Consider the following 26,561-nt stretch of genomic DNA (forward strand, 5'->3'; position numbering starts at 1 on the left):
TTATCCGTCTCCAGTGATGTTAGTTGCTTTTTTCGTGATATCTCTTTAATCAGTACATTATATAACTAGGTTCTTTAGGAGAGGAATTTGTCAAATACCTTTGACCTGGGCGGCTCCCAGCACTGCACCCCAGACACACCCGGTTTTAACCAGAAAAAGGCTCTGCTTACCTTATTTGGTGGCGCCACCTGTGTGTCTGACATACAGCCCAGTGCTCCCGATCTCTGGCTTCGACCTTCCTTGCCTCCTGGCTGGCTGCGCCACTTGAGGTGACTGAAATCGGTGCCTGGTATTGGGCCTGACGGCTCCCGACCCCGTCCTCCTTGTTTCCTCTAAAATGTCTTTTGTTGTCAATTCAGTATCTTAGGTTCGGCTGGCAGGTACTTAGAAAAACACTGGAGATAGGCAGAATCTGGTGCAATCGAGTTTATTGTGTTCACAGGCAACAACACAGACAAACTCACGAGTCAGCCTCCGGAGGACGACTGAAAAACTGCTCTCAGCGCTCTGGCTTATATGCTGGTGGAGGTCGAGGAGATCTCCACCCATTTCTGTAGCCCTTCCCATTTCGACCCATTTTTACTGGTAGCAGACTTTTGCCTTTATTCCTGCTCAAGCTGGAATCTGCCACCAGTATTTCTGGGGCCGCCCTCACTCTATTTTTTAAAAACCCATGTGATCTGTGGGGACTCACATGCTATAGTCCCTCGTGCTCTTATTTTTAGAAAAACATGTGATCCCTGGTGACTCACATGCTACAGATCTTCGTGACACAATCATTTGAATGTATGTGTGACCTTTATATAAACTCCTAAGTGCATTAAGCAGTACAATCAAGTGAGTGTGCTATCTTCTTCACACAGCACGTGGTAACTTGTATGAGTGTCACTATAAGTTCACAACATCATGTGAGTGTAGGTTAATGCATTATATCATTTCACAGCGCGTGATAGGTTATGTGTGTCAATAAGAGTTCACAGCTGAGATGTCACTAAGAGTTCACACTGTTATATTGCATATTACACATGAATGCAGGATTAGTTTTTTTTGCAAACGACTACACACTAACATAGTTATATAGCTATTTGTATCTCATCCAACTTATATGGTCTAATATCTGATGAGGGTTTTGACTTTTACACTACAAAACCCTCATTCGGAATGAATATTTTCCATGTAAACTACCTGGAAAGACTTTAATTCCGAATGATTTCATTCAGATTTATTTCATTCCGAATGAGAAGCCATCATGTAACCGTAGCCAGTATGTCACTCTTTCCATCCAATCAATGTTTTATATATCACTTACTTTCACTCGTTATCTCCTCAACTGGAAGTAAAGCATGTGGAGAATGCGAGCATCGATCCCGCTACCTCTCGCATGCTAAGCGAGCGCTCTACCATTTGAGCTAATTCCCCTTTGAAAACTGATGAATTGCATTGCAAAAAAAAGTTGAGTTAGGGTCAACTTTGTTCGTCTTTATGGTATCTGGCTCGGTGGTCACCTGAAAAGTGAGTCACCAGAGACGAGGTGGCCGAGTGGTTAAGGCGATGGACTGCTAATCCATTGTGCTCTGCACGCGTGGGTTCGAATCCCACCCTCGTCGTCATTCAGTTGCCTTTAAGCTGCCCTAAAAAATTACCTTGCCCTCTCAAAGGGATACATGTTACACCCTTTCAAGCAAAGAGCAGTGTGACTATGCTTGCAAACCACAGGTGTCACTTCAGGCAGTGATAAGATGTGCTTGACAGTATGTCACTCTTTCCATCCAATCAGTGTTTTATATATCACTTACTTTCACTCTGTCCATCCAGTCAGTGTTTTATATATCACTTAGTTTCACTTGTTATCTCCTCAACTGGAAGTAAAGCATGTGGAGAATGCGGGCATCGATCCCGCTACCTCTCGCATGCTAAGCGAGCGCTCTACCATTTGAGCTAATTCCCCTTTGAAAACTGATGAATTGCGTTGCAAAAAAAAGTTGAGTTAGGGTCAACTTTGTTCGTCTTTATGGTATCCAGCTCGGTGGTCACCTGAAAAGGTGGCGAGGTGGCCGAGTGGTTAAGGCGATGGACTGCTAATCCATCGTGCTCTGCACGCGTGGGTTCGAATCCCACCCTCGTCGTCATTCAGTTGCCTTTAAGCTGCCCTAAAAAATTACCTTGACCTCTCAAAGGGATACATGTTACACCCTTTCAAGCAAAGAGCAGTGTGACTAAGCTTGCAAACCACAGGTGTCATTTCAGGCAGTGATAAGATGTGCTTGACAGTATGTCACTCTTTCCATCCAATCAGTGTTTTATATATCACTTACTTTCACTCTGTCCATCCAGTCAGTGTTTTATATATCATTTACTTTCACTCGTTATCTCCTCAACTGGAAGTAAAGCATGTGGAGAATGCAGGCATCGATCCCGCTACCTCTCGCATGCTAAGCGAGCGCTCTACCATTTGAGCTAATTCCCCTTTGAAAACTGATGAATTTCATTGCAAAATAAAGTTGAGTTAGGGTCAACTTTGTTCGTCTTTATGGTATCCGGCTCGGTGGTCACCTGAAAAGTGAGTCACCAGAGACGAGGTGGCCGAGTGGTTAAGGCGATGGACTGCTAATCCATTGTGCTCTGCACGCGTGGGTTCGAATCCCACCCTCGTCGTCATTCAGTTGCCTTTAAGCTGCCCTAAAAAATTACCTTGCCCTCTCAAAGGGATGTATGTTACACCCTTTCAAGCAAAGAGCAGTGTGACTAAGCTTGCAAGCCAAAGGTTTCACTACAGGCAGTGATGAGATGTGCTTGACAGTATGTCACTCTTTCCATCCAGTCAGTGTTTTATAGATCACTTATTTTAACTCTGTCCATCCAATCAGTGTTTTATATATCACTTACTTTCACTCGTTATCTCCTCAACTGGAAGTAAAGCATGTGGAGAATGCGGGCATCGATCCCGCTTCCTCTCGCATGCTAAGCGAGCGCTCTACCATTTGAGCTAATTCCCCTTTGAAAACTGATGAATTGCATTACAAACAACAGTTGAGTTAGGGTCAACTTTGTTCGTCTTTATGGTATCCGGCTCGGTGGTCACCTGAAAAGTGAGTCACCAGAGACGAGGTGGCCGAGTGGTTAAGGCGATGGACTGCTAATCCATTGTGTTCTGCAGGCGTGGGTTCGAATCCCACTCTCGTCGTAATTCAGTTGCCTTTAAGCTGCCCTAAAAAATTACCTGTCAACGAAATAACCTTCTCCGTTATCTTTGGAACAAAAAGCTCAGATCCTCCAGACCATGTCCAAAGCAAGCCAACTAACGTTAAGAATGCACTTTAAGTGTAAAAGCAAGTCGCGTGACCAGATTGGTGCTTTCAAGAGCTCTGAAACACAGGGAGTTTCTTCATCTCATCTCCATCCTCCCCTAAGGTGGTAGGCATCAAAACTGTCATCATTGCTACGGTGTGCTCTTAAACCTACCAGAAACCAAAACATAGCTTCATTTTTTTCATTGAACTGATGCAAGAAGTCCCACTGTGTTCTTTATTTCAGTCATTTATTTCCAGTAATTACAAACACAGTACAACCCAAACTCCTCGGGAGACTGAAGGCATCGACCCAAGTACCTCTCACATGCTAAGCAAGGGCTCCACCATTTGAACTTACTGCCCTGTACAAAGTACAATAGTACAGCCCCACCTTCCTCGTCCCTTCCACTTCATCTCGATGCCACACTTTTTCTGACTTTCAGGTCCAATGTAAAGATTCTGGAAGGTGAGCTGGATCTGACTTTTACTGGAAAACACAAGGAACCTCAGGTGAAGTTTCCCAGCTTAAGGCAATGTACTGCTAATCGATTGTGCTCTGCCTGCATGGGTTCCAATCCCATCCGTAGTCCAGTTTACTGTAGTATACCAGTAGCTGCCAGACACCAGGGTAAAGCAACCACAGGGCAGCTTAGACCAGCCAAAAACAGGGCTGAATTCACTCCTGCAATGGATAGTCTGAAGAGAAGTGTCCTTGCGTGCAGAGGGCCGCTTGTTCAGTGGCATGGGTATTGCCATGTGGTGGAGGCAATTTTTGTTAGAATTTTTGGGTCTCCGTAGTAAACCAAAGACAATGGGTTAGGAAAGAGGGCCATTCTTGCAAGATGCACTCTGATTTGTCACAGGCAGATGTTGCAGGGAACCTACTTGCCCTCTCAATGGGATACATGTTACACCCTTTCAAGCAATGAGCAGTGTGACTAAGCTTGCAAACCACATGTTTCACTTCAGGCAGTGATATGAGGTGCTAGACAGTATGTCACTCTTTCCATCCAATCAGTGTTTTATATATCACTTACTTTCACTCTGTCCATCCAATCAGTGTTTTATATATCACTTACTTTCACTCATTATCTCCTCAACTGGAAGTAAAGCATGTGGAGAATGCGGGCATCGATCCCGCTACCTCTCGCATGCTAAGCGAGCGTTCTACCATTTGAGCTAATTCCCCTTTGAAAACTGATGAATTGCATTGCAAAATAAAGTTGAGTTAGGGTCAACTTTGTTAGGGTCAACTTTGTCCAATCAGTGTTTTATATATCACTTACTTTCACTCATTATCTCCTCAACTGGAAGTAAAGCATGTGGAGAATGCGGGCATCGATCCCGCTACCTCTCGCATGCTAAGCAAGCGCTCTACCATTTGAGCTAATTCCCCTTTGAAAACTGATGAATTTCATTGCAAAATAAAGTTGAGTTAGGGTCAACTTTGTTCGTCTTTATGGTATCCGGCTCGGTGGTCACCTGAAAAGTGAGTCACCAGAGACGAGGTGGCCGAGTGGTTAAGGCGATGGACTGCTAATCCATTGTGCTCTGCACGCGTGGGTTCGAATCCCACCCTCGTCGTCATTCAGTTGCCTTTAAGCTGCCCTAAAAAATTACCTTGCCCTCTCAAAGGGATGCATGTTACACCCTTTCAAGCAAAGAGCAGTGTGACTAAGCTTGCAAACCACAGGTGTCACTTCAGGCAGTGATAAGATGTGCTTGACAGTATGTCACTCTTTCCATCCAGTCAGTGTTTTATATATCACTTATTTTCACTCTGTTCATCCAATCAGTGTTTTATATATCACTTACTTTCACTCGTTATCTCCTCAACTGGAAGTAAAGCATGTGGAGAATGCGGGCATCGATCCCGCTACCTCTCGCATGCTAAGCGAACGCTCTACCATTTGAGCTAATTCCCCTTTGAAAACTGATGAATTGCATTGCAAAAAAAAGTTGAGTTAGGTTCAACTTTGTTCGTCTTTATGGTATCCGGCTCGGTGGTCACCTGAAAAGTGAGTCACCAGAGACGAGGTGGCCGAGTGGTTAAGGCGATGGACTGCTAATCCATTGTGCTCTGCACGCGTGGGTTCGAATCCCACCCTCGTCGTCATTCAGTTGCCTTTAAGCTGCCCTAAAAAATTACCTGTCAACGAAATAACCTTCTCCGTTATCTTTGGAACAAAAAGCTCAGATCCTCCAGACCATGTCCAAAGCAAGCCAACTAACGTTAAGAATGCACTTTAAGTGTAAAAGCAAGTCGCGTGACCAGATTGGTGCTTTCAAGAGCTCTGAAACACAGGGAGTTTCTTCATCTCATCTCCATCCTCCCCTAAGGTGGTAGGCATCAAAACTGTCATCATAGCTACGGTGTGGTCTTAAACCTACCAGAAACCAAAACATAGCTTCATTTTTTTCATTGAACTGATGCAAGAAGTCCCACTGTGTTCTTTATTTCAGTCATTTATTTCCAGTAATTACAAACACAGTACAACCCAAACTCCTCGGGAGACTGAAGGCATCGACCCAAGTACCTCTCACATGCTAAGCAAGGGCTCCACCATTTGAACTTACTGCCCTGTACAAAGTACAGTAGTACAGCCCCACCTTCCTCGTCCCTTCCACTTCATCTCGATGCCACACTTTTTCTGACTTTCAGGTCCAATGTAAAGATTCTGGAAGGTGAGCTGGAGCTGACTTTTACTGGAAAACACAAGGAACCTCAGGTGAAGTTTCCCAGCTTAAGGCAATGTACTGCTAATCGATTGTGCTCTGCCTGCATGGGTTCCAATCCCATCCGTAGTCCAGTTTACTGTAGTATACCAGTAGCTGCCAGACACCAGGATAAAGCAACCACAGGGCAGCTTAGACCAGCCAAAAACAGGGCTGAATTCACTCCTGCAATGGATAGTCTGAAGAGAAGTGTCCATGCGTGCAGAGGGCCGCTTGTTCAGTGGCATGGGTATTGCCATGTGGTGGAGGCAATTTTTGTTAGAATTTTTGAGTCTCCGTAGTAAACCAAAGACAATGGGTTAGGAAAGAGGGCCATTCTTGCAAGATGCACTCTGATTTGTCACAGGCAGATGTTGCAGGGAACCTACTTGCCCTCTCAAAGGGATACATGTTACACCCTTTCAAGCAATGAGCAGTGTGACTAAGCTTGCAAACCACAGGTTTCACTTCAGGCAGTGATATGAGGTGCTAGACAGTATGTCACTCTTTCCATCCAATCAGTGTTTTATATATCACTTATTTTCACTCTGTCCATCCAATCAGTGTTTTATATATCATTTACTTTCACTCGTTATCTCCTCAACTGGAAGTAAAGCATGTGGAGAATGTGGGCATCGATCCCGCTACCTCTCGCATGCTAAGCGAGTGCTCTACCATTTGAGCTAATTCCCTTTTGAAAACTGATGAATGTTATTGCAAAATAAAGTTGAGTTAGGGTCAACTTTGTTCGTCTTTATGGTATCCGGCTCGGTGGTCACCTGAAAAGTGAGTCACCAGAGACGAGGTGGCCGAGTGGTTAAGGCGATGGACTGCTAATCCATTGTGCTTTGCACGCGTGGGTTCGAATCCCACCCTCATCGTCATTCAGTTGCCTTTAAGCTGCCCTAAAAAATTACCTTGACCTCTCAAAGGGATACATGTTACACCCTTTCAAGCAAAGAGCAGTGTGACTAAGCTTGCAAACCACAGGTGTCACTTCAGGCAGTGATAAGATGTGCTTGACAGTATGTCACTCTTTCCATCCAATCAGTGTTTTATATATCACTTACTTTCACTCTTTCCATCCAATCAGTGTTTTATATATCACTTACTTTCACTCGTTATCTCCTCAACTGGAAGTAAAGCATGTGGAGAATGCGGGCATCGATCCCGCTACCTCTCGCATGCTAAGCAAGCGCTCTACCATTTGAGCTAATTCCCCTTTGCAAACTGATGAATTGCATTGCAAAAAAAGTTGAGTTAGGATCAACTTTGTTCTTTGTTCGTCTTTATGGTATCCGGCTCGGTGGTCACCTGAAAAGTGAGTCACCAGAGACGAGGTGGCCGAGTGGTTAAGGCGATGGACTGCTAATCCATTGTGCTCTGCACGCGTGGGTTCGAATCCCACCCTCGTCGTCATTCAGTTGCCTTTAAGCTGCCCTAAAAAATTACCTTGCCCTCTCAAAGGGATGCATGTTACACCCTTTCAAGCAAAGAGCAGTGTGACTAAGCTTGCAAGCCACAGGTTTCACTTCAGGCAGTGATGAGATGTGCTTGACAGTATGTCACTCTTTCCATCCAGTCAGTGTTTTATATATCACTTATTTTCACTCTGTTCATCCAATCAGTGTTTTATATATCACTTACTTTCACTCGTTATCTCCTCAACTGGAAGTAAAGCATGTGGAGAATGCGGGCATCGATCCCGCTACCTCTCGCATGCTAAGCGAGCGCTCTACCATTTGAGCTAATTCCCCTTTGAAAACTGATGAATTGCATTGCAAAAAAAAGTTGAGTTAGGGTCAACTTTGTTCGTCTTTATGGTATCCGGCTCGGTGGTCACCTGAAAAGTGAGTCACCAGAGACGAGGTGGCCGAGTGGTTAAGGCGATGGACTGCTAATCCATTGTGCTCTGCACGCGTGGGTTCGAATCCCACCCTCGTCGTCATTCAGTTGCCTTTAAGCTGCCCTAAAAAATTACCTTGCCCTCTCAAAGGGATACATGTTACACCCTTTCAAGCAAAGAGCAGTGTGACTAAGCTTGCAAACCACAGGTGTCATTTCAGGCAGTGATAAGATGTGCTTGACAGTATGTCACTCTTTCCATCCAATCAGTGTTTTATATATCACTTACTTTCACTCTGTCCATCCAATCAGTGTTTTATATATCACTTACTTTCACTCGTTATCTCCTCAACTGGAAGTAAAGCATGTGGAGAATGCGGGCATCGATCCCGCTACCTCTCGCATGCTAAGCGAGCGCTCTACCATTTGAGCTAATTCCCCTTTGAAAACTGATGAATTGCATTGCAAAATAAAATTGAGTTAGGGTCAACTTTGTTCGTCTTTATGATATCCGGCTCGGTGGTCACCTGAAAAGTGAGTCACCAGAGACGAGGTGGCCGAGTGGTTAAGGCGATGGACTGCTAATCCATTGTGCTCTGCACGCGTGGGTTCGAATCACACCCTCGTCGTCATTCAGTTGCCTTTAAGCTGCCCTAAAAAATTACCTGTCAACGAAATAACCTTCTCCGTTATCTTTGGAACACAAAGCTCAGATCCTCCAGACCATGTCCAAAGCAAGCCAACTAACGTTAAGAATGCACTTTAAGTGTAAAAGCAAGTCGCGTGACCAGATTGGTGCTTTCAAGAGCTCTGAAACACAGGGAGTTTCTTCATCTCATCTCCATCCTCCCCTAAGGTGGTAGGCATCAAAACTGTCATCATAGCTACGGTGTGGTCTTAAACCTACCAGAAACCAAAACATAGCTTCATTTTTTTCATTGAACTGATGCAAGAAGTCCCACTGTGTTCTTTATTTCAGTCATTTATTTCCAGTAATTACAAACACAGTACAACCCAAACTCCTTGGGAGACTGAAGGCATCGACCCAAGTACCTCTCACATGCTAAGCAAGGGCTCCACCATTTGAACTTACTGCCCTGTACAAAGTACAGTAGTACAGCCCCACCTTCCTCGTCCCTTCCACTTCATCTCGATGCCACACTTTTTCTGACTTTCAGGTCCAATGTAAAGATTCTGGAAGGTGAGCTGGAGCTGACTTTTACTGGAAAACACAAGGAACCTCAGGTGAAGTTTCCCAGCTTAAGGCAATGTACTGCTAATCGATTGTGCTCTGCCTGCATGGGTTCCAATCCCATCCGTAGTCCAGTTTACTGTAGTATACCAGTAGCTGCCAGACACCAGGATAAAGCAACCACAGGGCAGCTTAGACCAGCCAAAAACAGGGCTGAATTCACTCCTGCAATGGATAGTCTGAAGAGAAGTGTCCATGCGTGCAGAGGGCCGCTTGTTCAGTGGCATGGGTATTGCCATGTGGTGGAGGCAATTTTTGTTAGAATTTTTGAGTCTCCGTAGTAAACCAAAGACAATGGGTTAGGAAAGAGGGCCATTCTTGCAAGATGCACTCTGATTTGTCACAGGCAGATGTTGCAGGGAACCTACTTGCCCTCTCAAAGGGATACATGTTACACCCTTTCAAGCAATGAGCAGTGTGACTAAGCTTGCAAACCACAGGTTTCACTTCAGGCAGTGATATGAGGTGCTAGACAGTATGTCACTCTTTCCATCCAATCAGTGTTTTATATATCACTTATTTTCACTCTGTCCATCCAATCAGTGTTTTATATATCATTTACTTTCACTCGTTATCTCCTCAACTGGAAGTAAAGCATGTGGAGAATGTGGGCATCGATCCCGCTACCTCTCGCATGCTAAGCGAGCGCTCTACCATTTGAGCTAATTCCCCTTTGAAAACTGATGAATTGCATTGCAAAAAAAGTTGAGTTAGGGTCAACTTTGTTCGTCTTTATGGTATCCGGCTCGGTGGTCACCTGAAAAGTGAGTCACCAGAGACGAGGTGGCCGAGTGGTTAAGGCGATGGACTGCTAATCCATTGTGCTCTGCACGCGTGGGTTCGAATCCCACCCTCGTCGTCATTCAGTTGCCTTTAAGCTGCCCTAAAAAATTACCTGTCAACGAAATAACCTTCTCCGTTATCTTTGGAACAAAAAGCTCAGATCCTCCAGAACATGTCCAAAGCAAGCCAACTAACGTTAAGAATGCACTTTAAGTGTAAAAGGAAGTCGCGTGACCAGATTGGTGCTTTCAAGAGCTCTGAAACACAGGGAGTTTCTTCATCTCATCTCCATCCTCCCCTAAGGTGGTAGGCATCAAAACTGTCATCATAGCTACGGTGTGGTCTTAAACCTACCAGAAACCAAAACATAGCTTCATTTTTTTCATTGAACTGATGCAAGAAGTCCCACTGTGTTCTTTATTTCAGTCATTTATTTCCAGTAATTACAAACACAGTACAACCCAAACTCCTCGGGAGACTGAAGGCATCGACCCAAGTACCTCTCACATGCTAAGCAAGGGCTCCACCATTTGAACTTACTGCCCTGTACAAAGTACAGTAGTACAGCCCCACCTTCCTCGTCCCTTCCACTTCATCTCGATGCCACACTTTTTCTGACTTTCAGGTCCAATGTAAAGATTCTGGAAGGTGAGCTGGAGCTGACTTTTACTGGAAAACACAAGGAACCTCAGGTGAAGTTTCCCAGCTTAAGGCAATGTACTGCTAATCGATTGTGCTCTGCCTGCATGGGTTCCAATCCCATCCGTAGTCCAGTTTACTGTAGTATACCACTAGCTGCCAGACACCAGGATAAAGCAACCACAGGGCAGCTTAGACCAGCCAAAAACAGGGCTGAATTCACTCCTGCAATGGATAGTTTGAAGAGAAGTGTCCATGTGTGCAGAGGGCCGCTTGTTCAGTGGCATGGGTATTGCCATGTGGTGGAGGCAATTTTTGTTAGAATTTTTGAGTCTCCGTAGTAAACCAAAGACAATGGGTTAGGAAAGAGGGCCATTCTTGCAAGATGCACTCTGATTTGTCACAGGCAGATGTTGCAGGGAACCTACTTGCCCTCTCAAAGGGATACATGTTACACCCTTTCAAGCAATAAGCAGTGTGACTAAGCTTGCAAACCACAGGTTTCACTTCAGGCAGTGATATGAGGTGCTAGACAGTATGTCACTCTTTCCATCCAATCAGTGTTTTATATATCACTTATTTTCACTCTGTCCATCCAATCAGTGTTTTATATATCATTTACTTTCACTCGTTATCTCCTCAACTGGAAGTAAAGCATGTGGAGAATGTGGGCATCGATCCCGCTACCTCTCGCATGCTAAGCGAGCACTCTACCATTTGAGCTAATTCCCCTTTGAAAACTGATGAATTTCATTGCAAAATAAAGTTGAGTTAGGGTCAACTTTGTTCGTCTTTATGGTATCCGGCTCGGTGGTCACCTGAAAAGTGAGTCACCAGAGACGAGGTGGCCGAGTGGTTAAGGCGATGGACTGCTAATCCATTGTGCTTTGCACGCGTGGGTTCGAATCCCACCCTCATCGTCATTCAGTTGCCTTTAAGCTGCCCTAAAAAATTACCTTGACCTCTCAAAGGGATACATGTTACACCCTTTCAAGCAAAGAGCAGTGTGACTAAGCTTGCAAACCACAGGTGTCACTTCAGGCAGTGATAAGATGTGCTTGACAGTATGTCACTCTTTCCATCCAATCAGTGTTTTATATATCACTTACTTTCACTCTTTCCATCCAATCAGTGTTTTATATATCACTTACTTTCACTCGTTATCTCCTCAACTGGAAGTAAAGCATGTGGAGAATGCGGGCATCGATCCCGCTACCTCTCGCATGCTAAGCAAGCGCTCTACCATTTGAGCTAATTCCCCTTTGCAAACTGATGAATTGCATTGCAAAAAAACTTGAGTTAGGATCAACCTTGTTCTTTGTTCGTCTTTATGGTATCCGGCTCGGTGGTCACCTGAAAAGTGAGTCACCAGAGACGAGGTGGCCGAGTGGTTAAGGCGATGGACTGCTAATCCATTGTGCTCTGCACGCGTGGGTTCGAATCCCACCCTCGTCGTCATTCAGTTACCTTTAAACTGCCCTAAAAAATTACCTTGCCCTCTCAAAGGGATGCATGTTACACCCTTTCAAGCAAAGAGCAGTGTGACTAAGCTTGCAAGCCACAGGTTTCACTTCAGGCAGTGATGAGATGTGCTTGACAGTATGTCACTCTTTCCATCCAGTCAGTGTTTTATATATCACTTATTATCACTCTGTCCATCCAATCAGTGTTTTATATATCACTTTCACTCGTTATCTCCTCAACTGGAAGTAAAGCATGTGGAGAATGTGGGCATCGATCCCGCTACCTCTCGCATGCTAAGCGAGCGCTCTACCATTTGAGCTAATTCCCCTTTGAAAACTGATGAATTGCATTGCAAAAAAAGTTGAGTTAGGGTCAACTTTGTTCGTCTTTATGGTATCCGGCTCGGTGGTCACCTGAAAAGTGAGTCACCAGAGACGAGGTGGCCGAGTGGTTAAGGCGATGGACTGCTAATCCATTGTGCTCTGCACGCGTGGGTTCGAATCCCACCCTCGTCGTCATTCAGTTGCCTTTAAGCTGCCCTAAAAAATTACCTGTCAACGAAATAACCTTCTCCGTTATCTTTGGAACAAAAAGCTCAGATCCTCCAGACCATGTCCAAAGCAAGCCAACTAACGTTAAGAATGCACTTTAAGTGTAAAAGCAAGTCGCGTGACCAGATTGGTGCTTTCAAGAGCTCTGAAACACAGGGAGTTTCTTCATCTCATCTCCATCCTCCCCTAAGGTGGTAGGCATCAAAACTGTCATCATAGCTACGGTGTGGTCTTAAACCTACCAGAAACCAAAACATAGCTTCATTTTTTTCATTGAACTGATGCAAGAAGTCCCACTGTGTTCTTTATTTCAGTCATTTATTTCCAGTAATTACAAACACAGTACAACCCAAACTCCTCGGGAGACTGAAGGCATCGACCCAAGTACCTCTCACATGCTAAGCAAGGGCTCCACCATTTGAACTTACTGCCCTGTACAAAGTACAATAGTACAGCCCCACCTTCCTCGTCCCTTCCACTTCATCTCGATGCCACACTTTTTCTGACTTTCAGGTCCAATGTAAAGATTCTGGAAGGTGAGCTGGAGCTGACTTTTACTGGAAAACACAAGGAACGTCAGGTGAAGTTTCCCAGCTTAAGGCAATGTACTGCTAATCGATTGTGCTCTGCCTGCATGGGTTCCAATCCCATCCGTAGTCCAGTTTACTGTAGTATACCAGAAGCTGCCAGACACAAGGGTAAAGCAACCACAGGGCAGCTTAGACCAGCCAAAAACAGGGCTGAATTCACTCCTGCAATGGATAGTCTGAAGAGAAGTGTCCTTGTGTGCAGAGGGCCGCTTGTTCAGTGGCATGGGTATTGCCATGTGGTGGAGGCAATTTTTGTTAGAATTTTTGGGTCTCCGTAGTAAACCAAAGACAATGGGTTAGGAAAGAGGGCCATTCTTGCAAGATGCACTCTGATTTGTCACAGGCAGATGTTGCAGGGAACCTACTTGCCCTCTCAAAGGGATACATGTTACAACCTTTCAAGCAATGAGCAGTGTGACTAAGCTTGCAAACCACAGGTTTCACTTCAGGCAGTGATATGAGATGCTAGACAGTATGTCACTCTTTCCATCCAATCAGTGTTTTATATATCACTTACTTTCACTCGTTATCTCCTCAACTGGAAGTAAAGCATGTGGAGAATGCGGGCATCGATCCCGCTACCTCTCGCATGCTAAGCGAGCGCTCTACCATTTGAGCTAATTCCCCTTTGAAAACTGATGAATTGCATTGCAAAATAAAGTTGAGTTAGGGTCAACTTTGTTCGTCTTTATGGTATCCGGCTCGGTGGTCACCTGAAAAGTGAGTCACCAGAGACGAGGTGGCCGAGTGGTTAAGGCGATGGACTGCTAATCCATTGTGCTCTGCACGCGTGGGTTCGAATCCCACCCTCGTCGTCATTCAGTTGCCTTTAAGCTGCCCTAAAAAATTACCTGTCAACGAAATAACCTTCTCCGTTATCTTTGGAACAAAAAGCTCAGATCCTCCAGACCATGTCCAAAGCAAGCCAACTAACGTTAAGAATGCACTTTAAGTGTAAAAGCAAGTCGCGTGACCAGATTGGTGCTTTCAAGAGCTCTGAAACACAGGGAGTTTCTTCATCTCATCTCCATCCTCCCCTAAGGTGGTAGGCATCAAAACTGTCATCATAGCTACGGTGTGGTCTTAAACCTACCAGAAACCAAAACATAGCTTCATTTTTTTCATTGAACTGATGCAAGAAGTCCCACTGTGTTCTTTATTTCAGTCATTTATTTCCAGTAATTACAAACACAGTACAACCCAAACTCCTCGGGAGACTGAAGGCATCGACCCAAGTACCTCTCACATGCTAAGCAAGGGCTCCACCATTTGAACTTACTGCCCTGTACAAAGTACAGTAGTACAGCCCCACCTTCCTCGTCCCTTCCACTTCATCTCGATGCCACACTTTTTCTGACTTTCAGGTCCAATGTAAAGATTCTGGAAGGTGAGCTGGAGCTGACTTTTACTGGAAAACACAAGGAACCTCAGGTGAAGTTTCCCAGCTTAAGGCAATGTACTGCTAATCGATTGTGCTCTGCCTGCATGGGTTCCAATCCCATCCGTAGTCCAGTTTACTGTAGTATACCAGTAGCTGCCAGACACCAGGATAAAGCAACCACAGGGCAGCTTAGACCAGCCAAAAACAGGGCTGAATTCACTCCTGCAATGGATAGTCTGAAGAGAAGTGTCCATGCGTGCAGAGGGCCGCTTGTTCAGTGGCATGGGTATTGCCATGTGGTGGAGGCAATTTTTGTTAGAATTTTTGAGTCTCCGTAGTAAACCAAAGACAATGGGTTAGGAAAGAGGGCCATTCTTGCAAGATGCACTCTGATTTGTCACAGGCAGATGTTGCAGGGAACCTACTTGCCCTCTCAAAGGGATACATGTTACACCCTTTCAAGCAATGAGCAGTGTGACTAAGCTTGCAAACCACAGGTTTCACTTCAGGCAGTGATATGAGGTGCTAGACAGTATGTCACTCTTTCCATCCAATCAGTGTTTTATATATCACTTATTTTCACTCTGTCCATCCAATCAGTGTTTTATATATCATTTACTTTCACTCGTTATCTCCTCAACTGGAAGTAAAGCATGTGGAGAATGTGGGCATCGATCCCGCTACCTCTCGCATGCTAAGCGAGCACTCTACCATTTGAGCTAATTCCCTTTTGAAAACTAATGAATTGCATTGCAAAATAAAGTTGAGTTAGGGTCAACTTTGTTCGTCTTTATGGTATCCGGCTCGGTGGTCACCTGAAAAGTGAGTCACCAGAGACGAGGTGGCCGAGTGGTTAAGGCGATGGACTGCTAATCCATTGTGCTCTGCACGCGTGGGTTCGAATCCCACCCTCGTCGTCATTCAGTTGCCTTTAAACTGCCCTAAAAAATTACCTTGCCCTCTCAAAGGGATGCATGTTACACCCTTTCAAGCAAAGAGCAGTGTGACTAAGCTTGCAAGCCACAGGTTTCACTTCAGGCAGTGATGAAATGTGCTTGACAGTATGTCACTCTTTCCATCCAGTCAGTGTTTTATATATCACTTATTATCACTCTGTCCATCCAATCAGTGTTTTATATATCACTTTCACTCGTTATCTCCTCAACTGGAAGTAAAGCATGTGGAGAATGCGGGCATCGATCCCGCTACCTCTCGCATGCTAAGCGAGCGCTCTACCATTTGAGCTAATTCCCCTTTGAAAACTGATGAATTGCATTGCAAAAAAAGTTGAGTTAGGGTCAACTTTGTTCGTCTTTATGGTATCCGGCTCGGTGGTCACCTGAAAAGTGAGTCACCAGAGACGAGGTGGCCGAGTGGTTAAGGCGATGGACTGCTAATCCATTGTGCTCTGCACGCGTGGGTTCGAATCCCACCCTCGTCGTCATTCAGTTGCCTTTAAGCTGCCCTAAAAAATTACCTGTCAACGAAATAACCTTCTCCGTTATCTTTGGAACAAAAAGCTCAGATCCTCCAGAACATGTCCAAAGCAAGCCAACTAACGTTAAGAATGCACTTTAAGTGTAAAAGGAAGTCGCGTGACCAGATTGGTGCTTTCAAGAGCTCTGAAACACAGGGAGTTTCTTCATCTCATCTCCATCCTCCCCTAAGGTGGTAGGCATCAAAACTGTCATCATAGCTACGGTGTGGTCTTAAACCTACCAGAAACCAAAACATAGCTTCATTTTTTTCATTGAACTGATGCAAGAAGTCCCACTGTGTTCTTTATTTCAGTCATTTATTTCCAGTAATTACAAACACAGTACAACCCAAACTCCTCGGGAGACTGAAGGCATCGACCCAAGTACCTCTCACATGCTAAGCAAGGGCTCCACCATTTGAACTTACTGCCCTGTACAAAGTACAGTAGTACAGCCCCACCTTCCTCGTCCCTTCCACTTCATCTCGATGCCACACTTTTTCTGACTTTCAGGTCCAATGTAAAGATTCTGGAAGGTGAGCTGGAGCTGACTTTTACTGGAAAACACAAGGAACCTCAGGTGAAGTTTCCCAGCTTAAGGCAATGTACTGCTAATCGATTGTGCTCTGCCTGCATGGGTTCCAATCCCATCCGTAGTCCAGTTTACTGTAGTATACCACTAGCTGCCAGACACCAGGATAAAGCAACCACAGGGCAGCTTAGACCAGCCAAAAACAGGGCTGAATTCACTCCTGCAATGGATAGTTTGAAGAGAAGTGTCCATGTGTGCAGAGGGCCGCTTGTTCAGTGGCATGGGTATTGCCATGTGGTGGAGGCAATTTTTGTTAGAATTTTTGAGTCTCCGTAGTAAACCAAAGACAATGGGTTAGGAAAGAAGGCCATTCTTGCAAGATGCACTCTGATTTGTCACAGGCAGATGTTGCAGGGAACCTACTTGCCCTCTCAAAGGGATACATGTTACACCCTTTCAAGCAATAAGCAGTGTGACTAAGCTTGCAAGCCACAGGTTTCACTTCAGGCAGTGATGAAATGTGCTTGACAGTATGTCACTCTTTCCATCCAGTCAGTGTTTTATATATCACTTATTATCACTCTGTCCATCCAATCAGTGTTTTATATATCACTTTCACTCGTTATCTCCTCAACTGGAAGTAAAGCATGTGGAGAATGCGGGCATCGATCCCGCTACCTCTCGCATGCTAAGCGAGCGCTCTACCATTTGAGCTAATTCCACTTTGGAAACTGATGAATTGCATTGCAAAAAAAGTTGAGTTAGGGTCAACTTTGTTCGTCTTTATGGTATCCGGCTCGGTGGTCACCTGAAAAGTGAGTCACCAGAGACGAGGTGGCCGAGTGGTTAAGGCGATGGACTGCTAATCCATTGTGCTTTGCACGCGTGGGTTCGAATCCCACCCTCATCGTCATTCAGTTGCCTTTAAGCTGCCCTAAAAAATTACCTTGACCTCTCAAAGGGATACATGTTACACCCTTTCAAGCAAAGAGCAGTGTGACTAAGCTTGCAAACCACAGGTGTCACTTCAGGCAGTGATAAGATGTGCTTGACAGTATGTCACTCTTTCCATCCAATCAGTGTTTTATATATCACTTACTTTCACTCTTTCCATCCAATCAGTGTTTTATATATCACTTACTTTCACTCGTTATCTCCTCAACTGGAAGTAAAGCATGTGGAGAATGCGGGCATCGATCCCGCTACCTATCGCATGCTAAGCAAGCGCTCTACCATTTGAGCTAATTCCCCTTTGCAAACTGATGAATTGCATTGCAAAAAAAGTTGAGTTAGGATCAACCTTGTTCTTTGTTCGTCTTTATGGTATCCGGCTCGGTGGTCACCTGAAAAGTGAGTCACCAGAGACGAGGTGGCCGAGTGGTTAAGGCGATGGACTGCTAATCCATTGTGCTCTGCACGCGTGGGTTCGAATCCCACCCTCGTCGTCATTCAGTTGCCTTTAAGCTGCCCTAAAAAATTACCTTGCCCTCTCAAAGGGATACATGTTACACCCTTTCAAGCAAAGAGCAGTGTGACTAAGCTTGCAAGCCACAGGTTTCACTTCAGGCAGTGATGAGATGTGCTTGACAGTATGTCACTCTTTCTATACAGTCAGTGTTTTATATATCACTTATTTTCACTCTGTCCATCCAGTCAGTGTTTTATATATCACTTACTTTCACTCGTTATCTCCTCAACTGGAAGTAAAGCATGTGGAGAATGCGGGCATCGATCCCGCTACCTCTCGCATGCTAAGCGAGCGCTCTACCATTTGAGCTAATTCCCCTTTGAAAACTGATGAATTGCATTGCAAAAAAAAGTTGAGTTAGGGTCAACTTTGTTCGTCTTTATGGTATCCGGCTCGGTGGTCACCTGAAAAGTGAGTCACCAGAGACGAGGTGGCCGAGTGGTTAAGGCGATGGACTGCTAATCCATTGTGCTCTGCACGCGTGGGTTCGAATCCCACCCTCGTCGTCATTCAGTTGCCTTTAAGCTGCCCTAAAAAATTACCTTGCCCTCTCAAAGGGATACATGTTACACCCTTTCAAGCAAAGAGCAGTGTGACTAAGCTTGCAAACCACAGGTGTCATTTCAGGCAGTGATAAGATGTGCTTGACAGTATGTCACTCTTTCCATCCAGTCAGTGTTTTATATATCACTTATTATCACTCTGTCCATCCAATCAGTGTTTTATATATCACTTTCACTCGTTATCTCCTCAACTGGAAGTAAAGCATGTGGAGAATGCGGGCATCGATCCCGCTACCTCTCGCATGCTAAGCGAGCGCTCTACCATTTGAGCTAATTCCCCTTTGAAAACTGATGAATTGCATTGCAAAATAAAGTTGAGTTAGGGTCAACTTTGTTCGTCTTTATGGTATCCGGCTCGGTGGTCACCTGAAAAGTGAGTCACCAGAGACGAGGTGGCCGAGTGGTTAAGGCGATGGACTGCTAATCCATTGTGCTCTGCACGCGTGGGTTCGAATCCCACCCTCGTCGTCATTCAGTTGCCTTTAAGCTGCCCTAAAAAATTACCTGTCAACGAAATAACCTTCTCCGTTATCTTTGGAACAAAAAGCTCAGATCCTCCAGACCATGTCCAAAGCAAGCCAACTAACGTTAAGAATGCACTTTAAGTGTAAAAGCAAGTCGCGTGACCAGATTGGTGCTTTCAAGAGCTCTGAAACACAGGGAGTTTCTTCATCTCATCTCCATCCTCCCCTAAGGTGGTAGGCATCAAAACTGTCATCATAGCTACGGTGTGGTCTTAAACCTACCAGAAACCAAAACATAGCTTCATTTTTTTCATTGAACTGATGCAAGAAGTCCCACTGTGTTCTTTATTTCAGTCATTTATTTCCAGTAATTACAAACACAGTACAACCCAAACTCCTCGGGAGACTGAAGGCATCGACCCAAGTACCTCTCACATGCTAAGCAAGGGCTCCACCATTTGAACTTACTGCCCTGTACAAAGTACAGTAGTACAGCCCCACCTTCCTCGTCCCTTCCACTTCATCTCGATGCCACACTTTTTCTGACTTTCAGGTCCAATGTAAAGATTCTGGAAGGTGAGCTGGAGCTGACTTTTACTGGAAAACACAAGGAACCTCAGGTGAAGTTTCCCAGCTTAAGGCAATGTACTGCTAATCGATTGTGCTCTGCCTGCATGGGTTCCAATCCCATCCGTAGTCCAGTTTACTGTAGTATACCAGTAGCTGCCAGACACCAGGATAAAGCAACCACAGGGCAGCTTAGACCAGCCAAAAACAGGGCTGAATTCACTCCTGCAATGGATAGTCTGAAGAGAAGTGTCCATGCGTGCAGAGGGCCGCTTGTTCAGTGGCATGGGTATTGCCATGTGGTGGAGGCAATTTTTGTTAGAATTTTTGAGTCTCCGTAGTAAACCAAAGACAATGGGTTAGGAAAGAGGGCCATTCTTGCAAGATGCACTCTGATTTGTCACAGGCAGATGTTGCAGGGAACCTACTTGCCCTCTCAAAGGGATACATGTTACACCCTTTCAAGCAATGAGCAGTGTGACTAAGCTTGCAAACCACAGGTTTCACTTCAGGCAGTGATATGAGGTGCTAGACAGTATGTCACTCTTTCCATCCAATCAGTGTTTTATATATCACTTATTTTCACTCTGTCCATCCAATCAGTGTTTTATATATCATTTACTTTCACTCGTTATCTCCTCAACTGGAAGTAAAGCATGTGGAGAATGTGGGCATCGATCCCGCTACCTCTCGCATGCTAAGCGAGCACTCTACCATTTGAGCTAATTCCCTTTTGAAAACTAATGAATTGCATTGCAAAATAAAGTTGAGTTAGGGTCAACTTTGTTCGTCTTTATGGTATCCGGCTCGGTGGTCACCTGAAAAGTGAGTCACCAGAGACGAGGTGGCCGAGTGGTTAAGGCGATGGACTGCTAATCCATTGTGCTCTGCACCCGTGGGTTCGAATCCCACCCTCGTCGTCATTCAGTTACCTTTAAACTGCCCTAAAAAATTACCTTGCCCTCTCAAAGGGATGCATGTTACACCCTTTCAAGCAAAGAGCAGTGTGACTAAGCTTGCAAGCCACAGGTTTCACTTCAGGCAGTGATGAAATGTGCTTGACAGTATGTCACTCTTTCCATCCAGTCAGTGTTTTATATATCACTTATTATCACTCTGTCCATCCAATCAGTGTTTTATATATCACTTTCACTCGTTATCTCCTCAACTGGAAGTAAAGCATGTGGAGAATGTGGGCATCGATCCCGCTACCTCTCGCATGCTAAGCGAGCGCTCTACCATTTGAGCTAATTCCCCTTTGAAAACTGATGAATTGCATTGCAAAAAAAGTTGAGTTAGGGTCAACTTTGTTCGTCTTTATGGTATCCGGCTCGGTGGTCACCTGAAAAGTGAGTCACCAGAGACGAGGTGGCCGAGTGGTTAAGGCGATGGACTGCTAATCCATTGTGCTCTGCATGCGTGGGTTCGAATCCCACCCTCGTCGTCATTCAGTTGCCTTTAAGCTGCCCTAAAAAATTACCTGTCAACGAAATAACCTTCTCCGTTATCTTTGGAACAAAAAGCTCAGATCCTCCAGACCATGTCCAAAGCAAGCCAACTAACGTTAAGAATGCACTTTAAGTGTAAAAGCAAGTCGCGTGACCAGATTGGTGCTTTCAAGAGCTCTGAAACACAGGGAGTTTCTTCATCTCATCTCCATCCTCCCCTAAGGTGGCAGGCATCAAAACTGTCATCATAGCTACGGTGTGGTCTTAAACCTACCAGAAACCAAAACATAGCTTCATTTTTTTCATTGAACTGATGCAAGAAGTCCCACTGTGTTCTTTATTTCAGTCATTTATTTCCAGTAATTACAAACACAGTACAACCCAAACTCCTCGGGAGACTGAAGGCATCGACCCAAGTACCTCTCACATGCTAAGCAAGGGCTCCACCATTTGAACTTACTGCCCTGTACAAAGTACAGTAGTACAGCCCCACCTTCCTCGTCCCTTCCACTTCATCTCGATGCCACACTTTTTCTGACTTTCAGGTCCAATGTAAAGATTCTGGAAGGTGAGCTGGAGCTGACTTTTACTGGAAAACACAAGGAACCTCAGGTGAAGTTTCCCAGCTTAAGGCAATGTACTGCTAATCAATTGTGCCCTGCCTGCATGGGTTCCAATCCCATCCGTAGTCCAGTTTACTGTAGTATACCAGTAGCTGCCAGACACCAGGATAAAGCAACCACAGGGCAGCTTAGACCAGCCAAAAACAGGGCTGAATTCACTCCTGCAATGGATAGTTTGAAGAGAAGTGTCCATGTGTGCAGAGGGCCGCTTGTTCAGTGGCATGGGTATTGCCATGTGGTGGAGGCAATTTTTGTTAGAATTTTTGAGTCTCCGTAGTAAACCAAAGACAATGGGTTAGGAAAGAGGGCCATTCTTGCAAGATGCACTCTGATTTGTCACAGGCAGATGTTGCAGGGAACCTACTTGCCCTCTCAAAGGGATACATGTTACACCCTTTCAAGCAATGAGCAGTGTGACTAAGCTTGCAAACCACAGGTTTCACTTCAGGCAGTGATATGAGGTGCTAGACAGTATGTCACTCTTTCCATCCAATCAGTGTTTTATATATCACTTACTTTCACTCATTATCTCCTCAACTGGAAGTAAAGCATGTGGAGAATGCGGGCATCGATCCCGCTACCTCTCGCATGCTAAGCGAGCGCTCTACCATTTGAGCTAATTCCCCTTTGAAAACTGATGAATTGCATTGCAAAAAAAGTTGAGTTAGGGTCAACTTTGTTCTTTGTTCGTCTTTATGGTATCCGGCTCGGTGGTCACCTGAAAAGTGAGTCACCAGAGACGAGGTGGCCGAGTGGTTAAGGCGATGGACTGCTAATCCATTGTGCTCTGCACGCGTGGGTTCGAATCCCACCCTCGTCGTCATTCAGTTGCCTTTAAGCTGCCCTAAAAAATTACCTTGCCCTCTCAAAGGGATACATGTTACACCCTTTCAAGCAAAGAGCAGTGTGACTAAGCTTGCAAGCCACAGGTTTCACTTCAGGCAGTGATGAGATGTGCTTGACAGTATGTCACTCTTTCTATACAGTCAGTGTTTTATATATCACTTATTTTCACTCTGTCCATCCAGTCAGTGTTTTATATATCACTTACTTTCACTCGTTATCTCCTCAACTGGAAGTAAAGCATGTGGAGAATGCGGGCATCGATCCCGCTACCTCTCGCATGCTAAGCGAGCGTTCTACCATTTGAGCTAATTCCCCTTTGAAAACTGATGAATTGCATTGCAAAATAAAGTTGAGTTAGGGTCAACTTTGTTCGTCTTTATGGTATCCGGCTCGGTGGTCACCTGAAAAGTGAGTCACCAGAGACGAGGTGGCCGAGTGGTTAAGGCGATGGACTGCTAATCCATTGTGCTCTGCACGCGTGGGTTCGAATCCCACCCTCGTCGTCATTCAGTTGCCTTTAAGCTGCCCTAAAAAATTACCTGTCAACGAAATAACCTTCTCCGTTATCTTTGGAACAAAAAGCTCAGATCCTCCAGACCATGTCCAAAGCAAGCCAACTAACGTTAAGAATGCACTTTAAGTGTAAAAGCAAGTCGCGTGACCAGATTGGTGCTTTCAAGAGCTCTGAAACACAGGGAGTTTCTTCATCTCATCTCCATCCTCCCCTAAGGTGGTAGGCATCAAAACTGTCATCATAGCTACGGTGTGGTCTTAAACCTACCAGAAACCAAAACATAGCTTCATTTTTTTCATTGAACTGATGCAAGAAGTCCCACTGTGTTCTTTATTTCAGTCATTTATTTCCAGTAATTACAAACACAGTACAACCCAAACTCCTCGGGAGACTGAAGGCATCGACCCAAGTACCTCTCACATGCTAAGCAAGGGCTCCACCATTTGAACTTACTGCCCTGTACAAAGTACAGTAGTACAGCCCCACCTTCCTCGTCCCTTCCACTTCATCTCGATGCCACACTTTTTCTGACTTTCAGGTCCAATGTAAAGATTCTGGAAGGTGAGCTGGAGCTGACTTTTACTGGAAAACACAAGGAACCTCAGGTGAAGTTTCCCAGCTTAAGGCAATGTACTGCTAATCGATTGTGCTCTGCCTGCATGGGTTCCAATCCCATCCGTAGTCCAGTTTACTGTAGTATACCAGTAGCTGCCAGACACCAGGATAAAGCAACCACAGGGCAGCTTAGACCAGCCAAAAACAGGGCTGAATTCACTCCTGCAATGGATAGTCTGAAGAGAAGTGTCCATGCGTGCAGAGGGCCGCTTGTTCAGTGGCATGGGTATTGCCATGTGGTGGAGGCAATTTTTGTTAGAATTTTTGAGTCTCCGTAGTAAACCAAAGACAATGGGTTAGGAAAGAGGGCCATTCTTGCAAGATGCACTCTGATTTGTCACAGGCAGATGTTGCAGGGAACCTACTTGCCCTCTCAAAGGGATACATGTTACACCCTTTCAAGCAAAGAGCAGTGTGACTAAGCTTGCAAACCACAGGTGTCACTTCAGGCAGTGATAAGATGTGCTTGACAGTATGTCACTCTTTCCATCCAATCAGTGTTTTATATATCACTTACTTTCACTCTTTCCATCCAATCAGTGTTTTATATATCACTTACTTTCACTCGTTATCTCCTCAACTGGAAGTAAAGCATGTGGAGAATGCGGGCATCGATCCCGCTACCTCTCGCATGCTAAGCAAGCGCTCTACCATTTGAGCTAATTCCCCTTTGCAAACTGATGAATTGCATTGCAAAAAAAGTTGAGTTAGGATCAACCTTGTTCTTTGTTCGTCTTTATGGTATCCGGCTCGGTGGTCACCTGAAAAGTGAGTCACCAGAGACGAGGTGGCCGAGTGGTTAAGGCGATGGACTGCTAATCCATTGTGCTCTGCACGCGTGGGTTCGAATCCCACCCTCGTCGTCATTCAGTTGCCTTTAAGCTGCCCTAAAAAATTACCTTGCCCTCTCAAAGGGATACATGTTACACCCTTTCAAGCAAAGAGCAGTGTGACTAAGCTTGCAAGCCACAGGTTTCACTTCAGGCAGTGATGAGATGTGCTTGACAGTATGTCACTCTTTCTATACAGTCAGTGTTTTATATATCACTTATTTTCACTCTGTCCATCCAGTCAGTGTTTTATATATCACTTACTTTCACTCGTTATCTCCTCAACTGGAAGTAAAGCATGTGGAGAATGCGGGCATCGATCCCGCTACCTCTCGCATGCTAAGCGAGCGCTCTACCATTTGAGCTAATTCCCCTTTGAAAACTGATGAATTGCATTGCAAAAAAAAGTTGAGTTAGGGTCAACTTTGTTCGTCTTTATGGTATCCGGCTCGGTGGTCACCTGAAAAGTGAGTCACCAGAGACGAGGTGGCCGAGTGGTTAAGGCGATGGACTGCTAATCCATTGTGCTCTGCACGCGTGGGTTCGAATCCCACCCTCGTCGTCATTCAGTTGCCTTTAAGCTGCCCTAAAAAATTACCTTGCCCTCTCAAAGGGATACATGTTACACCCTTTCAAGCAAAGAGCAGTGTGACTAAGCTTGCAAACCACAGGTGTCATTTCAGGCAGTGATAAGATGTGCTTGACAGTATGTCACTCTTTCCATCCAGTCAGTGTTTTATATATCACTTATTATCACTCTGTCCATCCAATCAGTGTTTTATATATCACTTTCACTCGTTATCTCCTCAACTGGAAGTAAAGCATGTGGAGAATGCGGGCATCGATCCCGCTACCTCTCGCATGCTAAGCGAGCGCTCTACCATTTGAGCTAATTCCCCTTTGAAAACTGATGAATTGCATTGCAAAATAAAGTTGAGTTAGGGTCAACTTTGTTCGTCTTTATGGTATCCGGCTCGGTGGTCACCTGAAAAGTGAGTCACCAGAGACGAGGTGGCCGAGTGGTTAAGGCGATGGACTGCTAATCCATTGTGCTCTGCACGCGTGGGTTCGAATCCCACCCTCGTCGTCATTCAGTTGCCTTTAAGCTGCCCTAAAAAATTACCTGTCAACGAAATAACCTTCTCCGTTATCTTTGGAACAAAAAGCTCAGATCCTCCAGACCATGTCCAAAGCAAGCCAACTAACGTTAAGAATGCACTTTAAGTGTAAAAGCAAGTCGCGTGACCAGATTGGTGCTTTCAAGAGCTCTGAAACACAGGGAGTTTCTTCATCTCATCTCCATCCTCCCCTAAGGTGGTAGGCATCAAAACTGTCATCATAGCTACGGTGTGGTCTTAAACCTACCAGAAACCAAAACATAGCTTCATTTTTTTCATTGAACTGATGCAAGAAGTCCCACTGTGTTCTTTATTTCAGTCATTTATTTCCAGTAATTACAAACACAGTACAACCCAAACTCCTCGGGAGACTGAAGGCATCGACCCAAGTACCTCTCACATGCTAAGCAAGGGCTCCACCATTTGAACTTACTGCCCTGTACAAAGTACAGTAGTACAGCCCCACCTTCCTCGTCCCTTCCACTTCATCTCGATGCCACACTTTTTCTGACTTTCAGGTCCAATGTAAAGATTCTGGAAGGTGAGCTGGAGCTGACTTTTACTGGAAAACACAAGGAACCTCAGGTGAAGTTTCCCAGCTTAAGGCAATGTACTGCTAATCGATTGTGCTCTGCCTGCATGGGTTCCAATCCCATCCGTAGTCCAGTTTACTGTAGTATACCAGTAGCTGCCAGACACCAGGATAAAGCAACCACAGGGCAGCTTAGACCAGCCAAAAACAGGGCTGAATTCACTCCTGCAATGGATAGTCTGAAGAGAAGTGTCCATGCGTGCAGAGGGCCGCTTGTTCAGTGGCATGGGTATTGCCATGTGGTGGAGGCAATTTTTGTTAGAATTTTTGAGTCTCCGTAGTAAACCAAAGACAATGGGTTAGGAAAGAGGGCCATTCTTGCAAGATGCACTCTGATTTGTCACAGGCAGATGTTGCAGGGAACCTACTTGCCCTCTCAAAGGGATACATGTTA

The 26,561-nt window shown here is 45.1% G+C and overlaps 40 non-coding genes across 40 annotated transcripts; 28 read left to right on the forward strand and 12 right to left on the reverse strand.

Moving 5' to 3' along the window:
- Positions 1–1,525: 1,525 nt before the first annotated feature.
- Positions 1,526–1,607, forward strand: trnas-gcu (transfer RNA serine (anticodon GCU)). The gene has a single exon. It is a non-coding gene; the product is annotated as a tRNA-Ser (tRNA).
- A 268-nt stretch (positions 1,608–1,875) lies between these two features.
- On the reverse strand, positions 1,876–1,948 carry trnaa-agc (transfer RNA alanine (anticodon AGC)). Its single transcript has one exon. It is a non-coding gene; the product is annotated as a tRNA-Ala (tRNA).
- A 96-nt stretch (positions 1,949–2,044) lies between these two features.
- Positions 2,045–2,126, forward strand: trnas-gcu (transfer RNA serine (anticodon GCU)). The gene has a single exon. It is a non-coding gene; the product is annotated as a tRNA-Ser (tRNA).
- Positions 2,127–2,573: 447 nt separating this feature from the next.
- On the forward strand, positions 2,574–2,655 carry trnas-gcu (transfer RNA serine (anticodon GCU)). The gene has a single exon. It is a non-coding gene; the product is annotated as a tRNA-Ser (tRNA).
- A 268-nt stretch (positions 2,656–2,923) lies between these two features.
- Positions 2,924–2,996, reverse strand: trnaa-agc (transfer RNA alanine (anticodon AGC)). The gene has a single exon. It is a non-coding gene; the product is annotated as a tRNA-Ala (tRNA).
- A 106-nt stretch (positions 2,997–3,102) lies between these two features.
- trnas-gcu (transfer RNA serine (anticodon GCU)) lies at positions 3,103–3,184 on the forward strand. The gene has a single exon. It is a non-coding gene; the product is annotated as a tRNA-Ser (tRNA).
- Positions 3,185–4,792: 1,608 nt separating this feature from the next.
- Positions 4,793–4,874, forward strand: trnas-gcu (transfer RNA serine (anticodon GCU)). The gene has a single exon. It is a non-coding gene; the product is annotated as a tRNA-Ser (tRNA).
- A 268-nt stretch (positions 4,875–5,142) lies between these two features.
- On the reverse strand, positions 5,143–5,215 carry trnaa-agc (transfer RNA alanine (anticodon AGC)). The gene has a single exon. It is a non-coding gene; the product is annotated as a tRNA-Ala (tRNA).
- Positions 5,216–5,321: 106 nt separating this feature from the next.
- Positions 5,322–5,403, forward strand: trnas-gcu (transfer RNA serine (anticodon GCU)). Its single transcript has one exon. It is a non-coding gene; the product is annotated as a tRNA-Ser (tRNA).
- A 1,401-nt stretch (positions 5,404–6,804) lies between these two features.
- trnas-gcu (transfer RNA serine (anticodon GCU)) lies at positions 6,805–6,886 on the forward strand. The gene has a single exon. It is a non-coding gene; the product is annotated as a tRNA-Ser (tRNA).
- Positions 6,887–7,339: 453 nt separating this feature from the next.
- trnas-gcu (transfer RNA serine (anticodon GCU)) lies at positions 7,340–7,421 on the forward strand. Its single transcript has one exon. It is a non-coding gene; the product is annotated as a tRNA-Ser (tRNA).
- A 268-nt stretch (positions 7,422–7,689) lies between these two features.
- trnaa-agc (transfer RNA alanine (anticodon AGC)) lies at positions 7,690–7,762 on the reverse strand. The gene has a single exon. It is a non-coding gene; the product is annotated as a tRNA-Ala (tRNA).
- A 106-nt stretch (positions 7,763–7,868) lies between these two features.
- trnas-gcu (transfer RNA serine (anticodon GCU)) lies at positions 7,869–7,950 on the forward strand. Its single transcript has one exon. It is a non-coding gene; the product is annotated as a tRNA-Ser (tRNA).
- Positions 7,951–8,218: 268 nt separating this feature from the next.
- trnaa-agc (transfer RNA alanine (anticodon AGC)) lies at positions 8,219–8,291 on the reverse strand. Its single transcript has one exon. It is a non-coding gene; the product is annotated as a tRNA-Ala (tRNA).
- A 106-nt stretch (positions 8,292–8,397) lies between these two features.
- Positions 8,398–8,479, forward strand: trnas-gcu (transfer RNA serine (anticodon GCU)). The gene has a single exon. It is a non-coding gene; the product is annotated as a tRNA-Ser (tRNA).
- A 1,400-nt stretch (positions 8,480–9,879) lies between these two features.
- Positions 9,880–9,961, forward strand: trnas-gcu (transfer RNA serine (anticodon GCU)). Its single transcript has one exon. It is a non-coding gene; the product is annotated as a tRNA-Ser (tRNA).
- Positions 9,962–11,362: 1,401 nt separating this feature from the next.
- On the forward strand, positions 11,363–11,444 carry trnas-gcu (transfer RNA serine (anticodon GCU)). The gene has a single exon. It is a non-coding gene; the product is annotated as a tRNA-Ser (tRNA).
- Positions 11,445–11,897: 453 nt separating this feature from the next.
- trnas-gcu (transfer RNA serine (anticodon GCU)) lies at positions 11,898–11,979 on the forward strand. The gene has a single exon. It is a non-coding gene; the product is annotated as a tRNA-Ser (tRNA).
- A 442-nt stretch (positions 11,980–12,421) lies between these two features.
- trnas-gcu (transfer RNA serine (anticodon GCU)) lies at positions 12,422–12,503 on the forward strand. The gene has a single exon. It is a non-coding gene; the product is annotated as a tRNA-Ser (tRNA).
- Positions 12,504–13,683: 1,180 nt separating this feature from the next.
- Positions 13,684–13,756, reverse strand: trnaa-agc (transfer RNA alanine (anticodon AGC)). The gene has a single exon. It is a non-coding gene; the product is annotated as a tRNA-Ala (tRNA).
- Positions 13,757–13,862: 106 nt separating this feature from the next.
- trnas-gcu (transfer RNA serine (anticodon GCU)) lies at positions 13,863–13,944 on the forward strand. The gene has a single exon. It is a non-coding gene; the product is annotated as a tRNA-Ser (tRNA).
- A 1,401-nt stretch (positions 13,945–15,345) lies between these two features.
- trnas-gcu (transfer RNA serine (anticodon GCU)) lies at positions 15,346–15,427 on the forward strand. The gene has a single exon. It is a non-coding gene; the product is annotated as a tRNA-Ser (tRNA).
- A 264-nt stretch (positions 15,428–15,691) lies between these two features.
- Positions 15,692–15,764, reverse strand: trnaa-agc (transfer RNA alanine (anticodon AGC)). The gene has a single exon. It is a non-coding gene; the product is annotated as a tRNA-Ala (tRNA).
- A 105-nt stretch (positions 15,765–15,869) lies between these two features.
- On the forward strand, positions 15,870–15,951 carry trnas-gcu (transfer RNA serine (anticodon GCU)). The gene has a single exon. It is a non-coding gene; the product is annotated as a tRNA-Ser (tRNA).
- Positions 15,952–17,347: 1,396 nt separating this feature from the next.
- trnas-gcu (transfer RNA serine (anticodon GCU)) lies at positions 17,348–17,429 on the forward strand. Its single transcript has one exon. It is a non-coding gene; the product is annotated as a tRNA-Ser (tRNA).
- A 453-nt stretch (positions 17,430–17,882) lies between these two features.
- trnas-gcu (transfer RNA serine (anticodon GCU)) lies at positions 17,883–17,964 on the forward strand. Its single transcript has one exon. It is a non-coding gene; the product is annotated as a tRNA-Ser (tRNA).
- A 268-nt stretch (positions 17,965–18,232) lies between these two features.
- trnaa-agc (transfer RNA alanine (anticodon AGC)) lies at positions 18,233–18,305 on the reverse strand. Its single transcript has one exon. It is a non-coding gene; the product is annotated as a tRNA-Ala (tRNA).
- A 106-nt stretch (positions 18,306–18,411) lies between these two features.
- trnas-gcu (transfer RNA serine (anticodon GCU)) lies at positions 18,412–18,493 on the forward strand. Its single transcript has one exon. It is a non-coding gene; the product is annotated as a tRNA-Ser (tRNA).
- A 264-nt stretch (positions 18,494–18,757) lies between these two features.
- trnaa-agc (transfer RNA alanine (anticodon AGC)) lies at positions 18,758–18,830 on the reverse strand. The gene has a single exon. It is a non-coding gene; the product is annotated as a tRNA-Ala (tRNA).
- Positions 18,831–18,936: 106 nt separating this feature from the next.
- Positions 18,937–19,018, forward strand: trnas-gcu (transfer RNA serine (anticodon GCU)). The gene has a single exon. It is a non-coding gene; the product is annotated as a tRNA-Ser (tRNA).
- A 1,401-nt stretch (positions 19,019–20,419) lies between these two features.
- Positions 20,420–20,501, forward strand: trnas-gcu (transfer RNA serine (anticodon GCU)). Its single transcript has one exon. It is a non-coding gene; the product is annotated as a tRNA-Ser (tRNA).
- Positions 20,502–20,943: 442 nt separating this feature from the next.
- trnas-gcu (transfer RNA serine (anticodon GCU)) lies at positions 20,944–21,025 on the forward strand. The gene has a single exon. It is a non-coding gene; the product is annotated as a tRNA-Ser (tRNA).
- A 1,180-nt stretch (positions 21,026–22,205) lies between these two features.
- trnaa-agc (transfer RNA alanine (anticodon AGC)) lies at positions 22,206–22,278 on the reverse strand. Its single transcript has one exon. It is a non-coding gene; the product is annotated as a tRNA-Ala (tRNA).
- A 112-nt stretch (positions 22,279–22,390) lies between these two features.
- Positions 22,391–22,472, forward strand: trnas-gcu (transfer RNA serine (anticodon GCU)). Its single transcript has one exon. It is a non-coding gene; the product is annotated as a tRNA-Ser (tRNA).
- A 447-nt stretch (positions 22,473–22,919) lies between these two features.
- On the forward strand, positions 22,920–23,001 carry trnas-gcu (transfer RNA serine (anticodon GCU)). Its single transcript has one exon. It is a non-coding gene; the product is annotated as a tRNA-Ser (tRNA).
- Positions 23,002–24,408: 1,407 nt separating this feature from the next.
- On the forward strand, positions 24,409–24,490 carry trnas-gcu (transfer RNA serine (anticodon GCU)). Its single transcript has one exon. It is a non-coding gene; the product is annotated as a tRNA-Ser (tRNA).
- Positions 24,491–24,758: 268 nt separating this feature from the next.
- Positions 24,759–24,831, reverse strand: trnaa-agc (transfer RNA alanine (anticodon AGC)). Its single transcript has one exon. It is a non-coding gene; the product is annotated as a tRNA-Ala (tRNA).
- A 106-nt stretch (positions 24,832–24,937) lies between these two features.
- On the forward strand, positions 24,938–25,019 carry trnas-gcu (transfer RNA serine (anticodon GCU)). The gene has a single exon. It is a non-coding gene; the product is annotated as a tRNA-Ser (tRNA).
- Positions 25,020–25,283: 264 nt separating this feature from the next.
- trnaa-agc (transfer RNA alanine (anticodon AGC)) lies at positions 25,284–25,356 on the reverse strand. Its single transcript has one exon. It is a non-coding gene; the product is annotated as a tRNA-Ala (tRNA).
- A 106-nt stretch (positions 25,357–25,462) lies between these two features.
- On the forward strand, positions 25,463–25,544 carry trnas-gcu (transfer RNA serine (anticodon GCU)). Its single transcript has one exon. It is a non-coding gene; the product is annotated as a tRNA-Ser (tRNA).
- Positions 25,545–26,561: the final 1,017 nt, after the last annotated feature.

This window comes from Epinephelus lanceolatus, chromosome 17 (assembly GCF_041903045.1).
Source record: "Epinephelus lanceolatus isolate andai-2023 chromosome 17, ASM4190304v1, whole genome shotgun sequence".
Lineage (NCBI taxonomy): Eukaryota > Metazoa > Chordata > Actinopteri > Perciformes > Serranidae > Epinephelus > Epinephelus lanceolatus.